At 44.1% G+C, this 13261-nt stretch overlaps 1 protein-coding gene across 1 annotated transcript in view; it reads right to left on the reverse strand.

Moving 5' to 3' along the window:
* Positions 1 to 13261, reverse strand: part of sgcz (sarcoglycan zeta) — a 676366-nt gene that overhangs the window by 368626 nt on the left and 294479 nt on the right. The gene's annotated exons all lie outside the window — the stretch shown is intronic.

The raw sequence follows: 13261 nt of genomic DNA on the forward strand, positions 1-13261 counted from the left end.
TGATCTTGCAGACTATCTGGAGGGGTGTGAGCCTCCAGCACTGCATCTTCATTGGATCTTTTCTGTCTGGACCTTTTCTGTGCCTCTCTCCAATACTTTCTCCAATTCCTCTTTGCCCTGTCTCCCATGTCGTCTATTTGTATTACTTTTTTGTCTGTAACTCTCTTCTTCCACCTTTGTCTTTCCTTCGCTTGCATAGCATGTTTGCTCTCTTGGTCACTGTTCAATTTTTCCCTTCTCTTTCGTTGGTACTCTCTATTTCTTCTCCTTTGCTCCTCAACTGACAATTTCTGTCTAGCCATCCTTTCCTACAATACAAATTGAAATAATAAAAATTTTACTTAAATAAGACAATAGAATCAGATTTCTATTTACTTGACATGATTGATTGATGGATGGATGGATGTAAAATCCTCAAGGTGCGGGATGTAGTTTTCATAACCAGATATTATGAAAATCTACACACTGGCTTCTCATCTCTCTCTCTCTGTCTCTACATATATATGTAGAGACAGAGATATATGTGCTGGGAAAGTTACACGTTATACAATAATAAGTAGACCACTGCCTGCCCATTCTCTACAAGTCAGATGCGTATGGTTAAATAATGTAATGCATGCTATGCTATGTATGTACATTTATGTGTAAATAAAACCCTGAAATAACATTTTAACCCTTTACTATATTCAAAAATGATATTATATTAGCACATTAAGAGGTTTTGGGGGATTTGTCAACTCTGTCAGCTTATAGGTCAACTCCGTCAGACATAAAACCTGACGGATTTGACGTCTGACGGAGTTGACGTAAGGGCATGTATTTTCCCGCCAAAACGTGTATTGTACACGGCAGCTAGCTAGTTTTTCCTCAGTTGCTAAGTGTCCCAATAACCACACTAAAATGCTTAAATTCAATCCTCTATGGTTTAAAAAAAGTATCTTAACAGAAAGATGGTATTGACATGGTCCAGCTGTGACCAAAGGAATATTGACATTGATTGTCTAAAATATCAAAAAATGTAAAACGTACCAGAGCATGTGTGGTAGTGTTGCATTCACCACAGGCTGGGAGATGAAAAGGGGTCCTCAGGGATATAGCTGACCATGCTATTTCCTGATTTATTGTGGCTTATGAGAAAATCTGACGGAGTTGACAGAAACTGAGGACACAACTTTGATAGGCAGATTTTTATGGAAAATATTGTTTGACGTTCACTTCATGCATTTTTTTTATATTTATACCCCTTCTTTTTTATTTGATATATATGTTTTCACAATTGTAGAGCTTTTTTAAAAGTTTTTTGGGATGGTCAACATTTTGACCTCTTGCTGAGGACAAGTGCAATAACATTGACCTTCTAACCACAGACCATACATTTAAACAAATTTTCCCCAAAAAGATAAATAAATATATTCTAAAAATCACATAGGTATATACAATTCCTTTAGATTTAAATTTGTAAGTATGTCAATCATGATGAATTTCTTCATTTTTGATATAAAGTAGACTTTTCTATGTAGGACATGTTTTGTCCCGACTCTCAAGAATCAGTGGGCCTATCATTGGGCCTATTTTTGCCCTCAATGACTGAAGTTATTGGTTGTTATTTAGCTATGTTTATTTTCAGTTACAATTGTTTTAAGAAAAGACTCAAGACCAGAAGTGATGCCATTAAAATGCATCATGCTCTGAATCATTCACCCTTTCCACACCCTTTCCACAATATCAAACAACAGAGTAGGGCTGTGAGGAGCTGCGCCCCACAGTCTTTAATAATGCGCAATGTATAGCTTCCATGGAGACACAAGACATCGATAATCCTATACTTCCAGCGGCGGGAATCCGCAGGAGCCACGCAGCGGACGGTGGTGCTGGTCCTCCTCCGGGGGGACACTATGACGACTGGACCCCAAACCCTCTCCAACGGGGAGGGAGGGTTCAGTCTGACCACAGCCCAATGTCCAATGCACTCTTGCGCTGTAGAAGGCCACTTATTATGGCAACCTACAACGCAAACACAGTGAGGGAAGAGGCGAGGTTGGAAGAACTAGTGCCGAGGATAGGGGAGTGGAGATCCTGGCAGTCCAGGAGCATAGGAGAGTACACACAGACCAGACAATTAACTATCGCAGAGTGGGGGGACGCACGTTCATCACCTCATCTGCATGGCGTAATGATGCCCAGGCAGCAACGGGTGGCGTGGGACTCATGGTGAGCCCCCGAGCACGAAAGGCCCTCCGTAGGGTGCACCCGCACACCAACAGGATCCTTAGTGCCGATTTCGAGGGGAACCCAGTAACAACGGTCATGAGTGTATACTCTCCCACCAACGTAGCACCGATCGAGGAAGTGGAAAAGTTCTACGATGACCTAAGAACAGCGATCCACCATGTGCCGGCTCACAACTTCCTCATAATCCTGGGGGACTTCAACGCGAGACTCGGACCGGAAGACGCACCGTTCACGTACCACACCAATACCAACCGCAACGGAGAACATCTAGCTGCCCTTCTTACGGAACATGAACTACTGGCCGCCAACACCTTGTTCCGTAAGAGAATGGGCAAGAGATGGACATTCCAGGACCGAGCCAGCAGTATGCGACGTCAGCTGGACTACATACTGGTAAGGAGGAAGTGGAGGAAGTCCATCCTAAATGCAGAGTCCTACAGCACGTTCGATTCTGTAGGCTCCGATCACCGTGTGGTCGCCACGAGGCTGCGCCTGAGCCTAAGGGTCCCCAAGAGCGCCCCGAGAGCCCGGCCCGACTGGGAGGCCTTCGCGGGAAGCCCTGAAGCCCAGGCCAAATACACAGCGGAGGTGAGAGCCCGCCTACATCTGGCCGAGGAAGGGGAGCCAACGGCCTACGAGCGGTTCCTATCCGCCAACGAAGAGGCAACCAGGAAATGGGTGCCAACAAAGGGGAGACATAGAGCCTCTCCTAGGTCCAAACACCCGGAGGTTGTGCGAGCGCGGACACTGGTGGAAGAGGCACGCAGAAGCTTTGAGAGAGAGGGGACCGCAGAGAGTAGGGTGGAGCTGAACAGCGCCAAACAGCAGCTGTTCAGCACCTACGACAGGATCAAAGGGGAAGAATTGATGGAGAAGGTGAAGAAGGTGGAGGCAGAACATGGCAAACAGAGATACAAGGAGTCATGGAAGGTCATAAACGAGATGAGTGGGCGCAAGAAGACGAGAGAGGGACAGCTAGCAGGCTGCAGCCCAGAGGAGAGAGTGACCTCCTGGTTCACCCACTTCCGGGATCTCCTAGGCACCCACCCAACAGTGGACGGAGCTGAGGAAGAGATACCTGCAGTCCTCACAAACCTCAACATTGACGATGGCCCCTTTACAGCTACGGAGTTTGCCACAGTGAAGTCCACCCTGAAGCAAGGAAAAAGTGCTGGGCCGGACGGTATCCCCCCAGAGGTCCCTAAACACTGCGATCTAGATAACATCATACTGGAGATCTGCAACCAGGCTCTGATAGAAAACATCAAACCCGATATATGGTCCCTCTCTAATATCATCCCGGTGCCCAAGTCTGGAGATCTGGCTAAGCCGGACAATTATCGTGGCATTAGCCTGACCTGTGTCATAGCGAAGATGTACAACCGCATGATACTAAACCGGATTAGGGACGCCATTGACCCACACCTGAGGGACAACCAAAATGGCTTCAGAAAGGGAAGAGACACCGTAGGCCAGATCCTGGCCTTAAGGAGAATCATTGAGGAAGTGAAGAGGAACAACTTGACAGCGGTGCTATTCATTGACTTCAAAAAAGCATTTGACTCAATAAACAGAAGCATGATGCTGAAAATCCTTAAAGCTTACGGGGTCCCCCCGAATCTACTCCGGGCCACAGAGGCCATGTACAAGGGCACAAGAGCCAAGGTGGTAACCCCAGATGGCATCAGCGAGGAGTTCGACATTCTGGCAGGGGTGCAGCAGGGGGACACTCTTGCCCCCTTCCTCTTTATCATAGCCCTTGACTACACGCTCAGGAAAGCCATCAACGGACGGGAGCAGGAGCTGGGCTTCACAATCACACCAAGGAAGTCTAGAAGAAGCCCTGCTGTAGCCCTGGCAGACCTAGACTACGCAGATGACATCTGCCTGGTGTCTGACCGCGTGGAGCAGGCACAGGAACTCCTGAACAGAGTAGAGGTGGAATGTGCTAAGGTTGGCCTCAGACTGAACATAAAGAAGACTAAGGTAATCACCTATAACATCTGCACAGACCATCTGCCGATTACAACATCAGAAGGCAGCTCTTTGCAAGAGGTCAATGACTTCAAATACCTGGGTTCCTGGGTAAACTCCACAGAACAAGACCTTAAGGTCAGGAAGGCAATGGCGTGGAGAGCCCTGAACGTTATGTCAAGCGTGTGGCGCTCAAATCTCCCCCGTCGCATAAAGCTGAGCCTATTTCATGCCACTGTGGAGTCCGTCCTCCTGTATGGCTGCGAAAGCTGGACCCTGACGCCCACCCTGCAGAAGTCCTTGGATGGGTGCTACACCAGGATGCTACGAGCAGTGCTGAATGTAGACCAGAATGCCCACATTACCAACAAGGATCTGTACGGGCGGCTGCCGAGGCTCAGCCAGAAGGTAGCATCCAGGAGGATGAAGCTGGCCGGCCACTGCCACAGACATCGGGAGCTCCCGGCCAGCAGGCTGGTCCTGTGGGAACCAACGCGCGGGCATCGATCGCGAGGACGTCCCGCGCTAACGTACGTGGACGTGCTTAAGAAAGATGCGGGAGCTGAAAGTTCTTCGGAGCTGGCCGGGTGTATGGAGAACCGAGAGGATTGGAGACTCCGATGGAAGCTCGTCTGAGGACGACCGAGAGAGAGAGAAACAGAACGGTCAGAGTAACAAACTAGTAAGATAACAAGAACATTATTTCAAACAACCTGCATAGAATGTAATTTATACATGTTAAGATTTCTATAGATTTCTATAGAAAGATTTCTATAGCAGCACCAATGTGATCTTGACACTTGTCGTGGCATTTGGTTGCCCTATCAGGATTTTTCACATAAGTTAAACCATGAACGGCCCACGTTGGAGTTTTAACATTATTCATTAGCAAACAGGGCCAGCAATACAGTCGATTGCTAGTAATGATACCAGTAAGCCATGAGTAGGCCTACCTAGCAAACCATGGAACACTCACAACACTGACGTTGCCATTACTTTTGGTGAACTCGATTTTGGGAAGTGGTCTACCTTTGCTTTGGTCACTAACTTGGCACTGAAACTCAATGAATGGAATGCTTTGAGTAATAAAACATGAACAATGTCCTCTGTTTCCAATGTTTCCATTGTACACTTTATATGTAAATGTTAGAATATCGCTATCGTTCAGATGATTTCACTTGCTTTGCCTCTCGACTGAGCGACAATGCAGAGCGGGTTTGTTATCGACAGCGTTGCCAGATTGGGTAGATTGCCCGCCAAATGATCATTCTTCCAGCCTAACGTGGTTAAAAGTAGCCCAATTGGGTTGGAAATCTGCCCTATCTGGCAACACTGCTCACCAGCCAGGGATCCTACTTATTGGTTAATAGCGCAGCACGAATAGATTTTTGCGACAATTTGTATTTTGCAGGTTATGTGATTCGGGCATCTGGTAAGGATGCCCACTGGGCGCCTTCCTTGGGAGGTGTTTCATGCACGTCCAGTGGGGAGGAGACCTCGGGGAAGACCCAGGACTAGGTGTTGAGATTATATCTCAACACTGGCCTGGGAACGCCTCGGGATCCCCCTGTCAGAGTGGGTCAATGTGGCCCGGGAAAGGGAAGTCTGGGGCCCCCTGCTTGAGCTGCTCCCCCCGCGACCCGACCCCGGATAAGCGGACGAAAATGAGATGATGAGATGAGATGAGATTATGTGATACAGAATCAACCAGATGGTAGAGCACAGTAATGTTATAATCAAAGAGGCAGAATAGAAATGTATATATTTTTTAGACTACCTCGATGCATTGGTATCCCACATTGTCCCACACAAACGTAGTTTTTGTCCCACATCTGGTGAATTGTGATCTGGTCACCCTATTCATAACAGAGATCAGGTGGAGGTGTGGCAGGTGCCTGTTCTGGGCCAGATAATGTTAGATCACCTTTAATGGAGGAAAATTATTATATCAGTAGCTCACTTTGTTCACTAACCTCTGTCCTTATGATGAATGAATAAAGAAATGTTCTTTATATTAAAGGTTTGATTCATTTTGATTATGCATATTTATTCTGGCAGAATTTAGCATGATGACCGACTTAATTATTTCCCGGATTTTGTTTTGGTTACCGTAGTCCCTAAATCTATGTAGAAATGCAGAACATGGATCCAAGATCTGTACCCAACATTCTGCTTGCAAATATCGCAAAACCCCTGCACGCCCTTAGAGGAATTACATGCTAGTCTCTATTGAACCACCTATAGGCCGATGGAGGACCTACATGCTAGCCATTAGTGAACCTCCTATAGGCCGCTGGAGGAACAACATGCTAGTCGCTAGCGAACCGAGTAGGGTCCAGCTGCAGCCCCGGAGAACAACGCCCTGGCGTGACAACAACCCAGGCGCGACGGAAGTACTCTGGCGTGACGGAAGTGATTTATTTTTTAAACTTTATTTTACACACCGCTAAATCGGAAACCAAAGATGAACCATGGAAGTAAGCGTGACTGTCAATATGCTTAATATATTGAGTAATATTCATGTTAAAGTTGTGCCGTGGTTTATTTACTTTTCGCTAAATTCGAATATAATAATACTGCGCCCTTTTTGAAAAATTAGCTGCACTTCGTTCATGGAAGTAAGTGAGAGTTAACCTGTTCATGATAATTATTAATATATTGAGTAAAATTCATGTTAAAGCCGCGGCTTATTTAGTGTCATCCGTAATCACTAATGTGATACTGCAGCAACACGATTTAGCAAAAACTGTCATGCCTTTTTTATCGTCTAACTTTTAAGGAATAAATCGTTTTTAGATATGTTTCTAATATTATGTTTTACCTTCATGGTTCAGGGACTTCCACCACAGGCATATGGGAACGACTGTGGGATCTTCCTGATTATGGTATACTCAGTCGCAGACTTCAAATGTATTGAACAGATATAACAACGCGTGTGAATGTTGTCACCAATTACATTTTCCATCACAGTACGCTTGGTACCTTGCCATGGAGGCACCATTTGACTTCACTGTTGTAAGTAGGCATTAAATGAAATGAAAAAAGAGCTGACAATTGAAAAGATTGAAAAGATACGTAAGGTCACAACATCGAGAAATTCATACTTGTATACATATTTTATCATTGTCAATTCTTGGAATATCCCCTTACTTTAGAAAGAAATCCCAGTCCTCAGAAAATGGTGGTGCACAGTACTGCTTGAGAACTTCCACCATGCTTTTGTTTATTTCAAATATGAATATACACCTCAACCCCAATATTAACTAAATATGTATAATTCCTACAATCCTTTCACTTTATTTATACAGGCACGGCAGAAGGTTCCCACACTTCATGGAGGAGGCCAAACAAATGGCGGTTGGACTAGTTTCCAGTGACAGAATACAGATAATATACTGTATTGTATAGGCTTAATATTGATTTGACTGTTTGATTATTTTGGCAGTGAGTTGGCGCTGATGGCATTCAGCACGAAGAAACTATATCTTTAAGCTTCTGTATGTGGTGTGGTTATTCTTCAATGTATATTTATATCAAATTATGATGATATACTCAACAAAAAATGTAATTTGATTCTATTAGACACATTAAAACAATTACATAATTCTAATGGTCAATTACTTAATGAGTAAAGTGGATAATACACTCAATTCCATTAAATAATTGTCTACACACTAAATTAGTTTGTTTGTCTATATAACGTTAAAAAAAATTAAGCTATAAAAGTGCTTACTGACATGTCATAACATTGTTTTCTTATGTTAATTTCTTGGTCTAATAAATTTAATAACGCAAAGAAAAAATCCTGAGGTATTTGTCTAAATAACGTTTAAAAACCTTTTTTATACTATAAAAATGGTTACTAACGTGTCGAAATATTTTAGAACGCCGACAAGCACTGTTCCAATAGAGCTCGTAAGTCGCCATTCCTCATGGGACCTATGAGACCCGAAAAAATGAATGGGAGTCAATGGAGAGAAAGTGATTATTTTCTGATCATAGTCTTTATATGCCCCGGATTACACATATGTTGTTTGTGGATTTAAATTATTATTTTTCATGCAAAGAAAACTATAATTTAGCGGGTAGGAGATTGATACGGTTATTTTTTGTGTGGGGCGCTTTGTGGACTACAACTCCCGCTGCTCTCGACGCGTATGATATACGTCACCACGTATATTCCAGATTTTTCAAGGATACATCGCTGCATCCTAGACGAGCCAAAACTACCCACAATCCACTGCGTTCACACGCTGCACGGGATATAAAAAATGGCAGAGGGAAAGCAGTACACGTTCAAATATAAGTTAAGTTATATCAATGTTTTCAGAAATATTTTGTGCCTTATTGGTTTTTATAGATTCATCATGTTAATGCAAATAATCAAGCTTAAAGACCTGTGCCACTTTTCAAATGTTTTTGCAACTTAATGACACGTTGCTATATTTTGCATGGACGTAGCTGGTGTTAAACACCACTGTCAACAATGTAAATCTACTCGCTTACAAGATTACATTATTTATGTATACCTATTTATGTTTGTGTATAATCTTTTTTTTTAGGGTCAGCCCAGCAAACGGAGGCTTTTGTGCACCTAAGGATGACCCACAAAAATGTTGTCAAATAAATGCACCACCGATCATTTGCAATGTTTGTAATTTGTAATGAACGTATATAATTGTATTTTATATAATATACTTATGTGTTCAAAGCACTGGTAGATTGCAGGTATATATGAATGAATCAGATCAGTTAAATAATATATCCAAATAAATACATGTTTATCATCACTTTCTTTGTCTTTTTCCCCCTGCATAATAGTAATCAACCATACTGTAAATGTGATGCATTAATTAAGTTCTCAGACAATTTCACTTCGTTTTATAAAAATCTAATGTTGTTTTTTTTTAATAAAGACAACATGATCAACCGCAACAAAGCTTTTGTGACCTCCTCAAAGAGGCTCCATGCGAAGGAGACATGACCGCATTCTTCGCAGACAAAAGTCAAATAAATATCGATCAACTTGATTTCTGCCATGTTTTATTCATAAGCGCACACGTGTTTACAAGTGTAAACGCAGTATTAAAAAGCGGCAGCGGAAGCGCTTCCACACTAGCAAGTTGTTCCAAAGACCGAACGTTACAAACGCTAGGAAGCACTCGAGCTAGCACTCTAGTCTCATCGCCATAGGACGCGACTAGCAAGGACGCGTCCTAGCAAGGCTGCAGCCTTCACATTGGGAAACAGCCATAGATATATTAACTAGATGCCTCATCCGCGGTGTGGGCGAATGGAGTCGAACGTCACCACTGGCGGCCATCTTACCACAGTAAACCGCTCACCAATAACATTGTGTTGGTAGTGATTCATGTACTTTTTAAATAACCATAACTTGCTAAATTTTCAACGGTTTGGTTTGGTATAAACGTCAGAGATGTAGGTATGACAGTACATACTTATGAATAATTGTTAGGTTCTAAGAAAAATAGAATAATGTTCTAAAATAGGTGCAAGATTTCCCTTTACAAATATACATCAAGGAAGGCTGCATGTTGATTATTGTCAACATTTTCATCAGTATTTAAGATTCACCACACTAATAACAATAAAAAGGTGTCCAAAATTCCATTCAGTGATTGTGTTAACAAACATATTCTAAAAAGCCTTGTGTCAACAGCAATCTAGCAATACTATTATGTCATACTGGCCCCGCTGTTCCTATGTAACAGGACCTGTATTGTATATACTTCCACTAAGTAACTAACGATTATCCTAAAAATAAAAGTCATAATATTGTAATATCCTACAGGTGAAAGGTGATCCCACGGGTTCTCGTTTCGAGAGTTTGCAGATTAACGCTTCCGTAGGCTGCACAAAAGTCTGGCATCTTCACTTGTCAGCAATTTCCTGTAGAATTCATAATAAAAGACAAACAAACCCGATTGGAAATCATGTGCAACTTCAGTTTAATCATGTTCAATTTAAATTATATTGAAAATAGTAATTCTGCCTCTCATCTCATCTCATCATCTCATCTCATCTTCGTCCGCTTATCCGGGGTCGGGTCGCGGGGGGAGCAGCTCAAGCAGGAGGCCCCAGACTTCCCTTTCCCGGGCCACATTGACAAGCTCTGACGGGGGGATCCCGAGGCGTTCCCAGGCCAGTGTTGAGATATAATCTCTCCACCTAGTCCTGGGTCTTCCCCGAGGTCTCCTCTCCACTGGACGTGCCTGAAACACCTCCCAAGGAAGGCTTCCAGTGGGCATCCTTACCAGATGCCCGAACCACCTCAGCTGACTCCTTTCTAAGTAAAGGAGCAGCGGCTCTAATCCGAGTTCCTCACGGATGGCTGAGCTTCTCACCCTATCCCTAAGGGAAACGCCAGACACCCTTCTGAGAAAACTCATCTCGGCCGCTTGTACCCGCGATCTCGTCCTTTCGGTCATCACCCAACCCTCATGACCATAGGTGAGGATAGGAACGAAGATCGACCGGTAGATCGAGAGCTTTGCCTTGCGGCTCAGCTCTCTTTTCGTAACAACGGTGCGGTAAAGCGAACGCAATACCGCCCCCGCTGCTCAGATTCTCCGGCCAATCTCACGCTCCATCCTCACTCGCGAACAAGACCCCGAGGTATTTGAACTCCTTCACTTGGGCTAAGGACTCATTTCCTACCCGGAGTAAGCAATCCACCGGTTTCCTGCTAAGAGTCATGGCCTCAGATTTAGCGGTGCTGATCCTCATCCCAGCCGCTTCACACTGATCCAGTGAGTGCTGAAGGTCACAGGCCGATGATCCAATGAGGACCACATCATCTGCAAAAAGCAGTGACGAGATCCTCAGACCACCGAACTGCAACCCCTCCCCACCATGACTATGCCTCGATATCCTGTCCATGTATATCACAAACAGGATTGGTGACAAGGCGCAGCCCTGGCGGAGAACAGCACACACTGAGAACGAAACTGACTGGCTGCCGAGGACGCGAACACAGCTCTCGCTTTGGGAGAACAGAGATTGGATGGACCCCCTTACCCCATACTCCCGCAGCACCTCCCACAGTTTCTCCCGGGGGACCCGGTCATACGCCTTCTCCAGATCCACAAAACACATGTAGACCGGATGGGCATACTCCCAGGCCCCCTCCAGGATCCTTGCGAGAGTGAAGAGCTGGTCCGTTGTTCCACGTCCAGGGCGAAAACCGCATTGTTCCTCTTCAATCTGAGGTTCTGCCTCTCCCATCGATGTTAAATTCCTTGGTAGCCTACCCGTGATACACAACTAAGCTGCACGATTAAGTAGTTTTTCGAAGAGAAAATCTGCAATTTAAACATGTTCAAGCATCCAGAATTATAACCACCTTAATAACGTTTGTAAGAAATATAATCGTTTGTAAATCCATCAAGATTTCAGCGAGATAAGAGTATTAGCGTTTGTGCAGATCACTGGTGACGTTCTAGACGCCGCCGTAGGGCATCTAGTTAATATATATATCTATGTTCTGTCACGCCAGGGTGTTGTTCTCCGGGGCTGCAGCTGGATACTATTGTAGTAAACCTGAAGAACTACATACTAGTCTCTAGTGAAACTCCTATAGGCTGCTAGAGGAACTACATGATAGTCTCTAGTGAACCTCCTAAAGGCCGCGAGAGGAACTACATGATAGTCTCTAGTGAACCTCCTAAAGGCGGCTGGAGGAATTACACGCTAGTCTCTATTGAACCACCTATTGGCCGATGGAGGACCTACATGCTAGTCATTAGTGAACCTCCTATAGGCCGCTGGAGGAACTATATGCTAGTCTCTATAGTGAACAACCTATAGGCCGCTGGAGGAACTACATGCTAGTCACTAGTGACTAAACAACGAGTCGGCATACAGGGAAGAGGTCCGGCACCTGGCAGAGTGGTGCAGCAACAACAACCTGGCCCTCAAGACAAGCAAGACTAAAGCGATCATCGTGGACTTCAGGAGGAACAAAATAGGCACACACCGCCGTGTCCATATCAATGGGAAGGAGGTTGAACGTGTCACCAGCTATAAGTTCCTTGGAGTCCACATATCTTAGGACATCTCCTGGACCCCCAATATCACAACCCTGATCAAAAAGGCACATAAGTGCATGTTCTTCCTCAGGAAATTGGCTAAAGTCCATCTATCCCCCCAAGTGCTGTTGAACTTTTACCGCTGTACCATCCAGAGCATCCTCAGCACCTGCATCACAGTCTGGTACGGCAACTGCACCATCAAGGACCAAAAATCACTGCAGAGGGTTGTGAAGATTGCCCAACGCATCACCAAGACCACTCTCCCTACCATAACCTCAATATACGAGAAGAGGTGCCTTCGAAAAGCACGCAACATCATAAAGGACATCCCTCACCCCAACCATGGACTGTTTACCCTTCAACTTGGCACCCGCTCTGGGGCACGCTACCGCAGCCTCCCGGGCAAAACTAACAGGACTATAAACAGCTTCTTCCCCTCAGCTGTCAGACTGCTTACAAAATACCCATCCATTTCTCATACTGCCTAGTCCCTACTACTAAATCAAACGTTTCTGCACTACCTGCACTTTACTGTATAACTGTTGTAATTAACTTTTGCTGCACAGATATTATACTGTAAGTATATGTATTAGTGGTGGGCCGTTATCGGCGTTAACGGCTGCGTTAACGCAAAACTTTTATCGCGGGGTAAAAAAAATATCGCCGTTAATCTATTTTCAAACACTTCCTTGTTCAGACGCATCACGTGACTGAACTAACCAATCAGAAGCTAGAATTTAGACTGAGGTAAACGTGAGGGAATCAGAGAGGCAGATTCAACAGAATATCCTGACTGTGTTAAATATGTAAACATATAAATATGTAATAATTGTGTAACATAAATATGTAAATGATTAACTGACTAAAAATTGTAAGTACATTTATAGCAAATTAACTCCAATATAAATTATATTAATTTATTCTACAACTTTCAAATATTTAACTTCTAAACCTTACATTATTATGGATAATTACACAGCTCTTCTCAATGCTGTAGACTGTTC

Source organism: Gadus morhua, chromosome 3 (genome assembly GCF_902167405.1).
Source record: "Gadus morhua chromosome 3, gadMor3.0, whole genome shotgun sequence".
NCBI lineage: Eukaryota > Metazoa > Chordata > Actinopteri > Gadiformes > Gadidae > Gadus > Gadus morhua.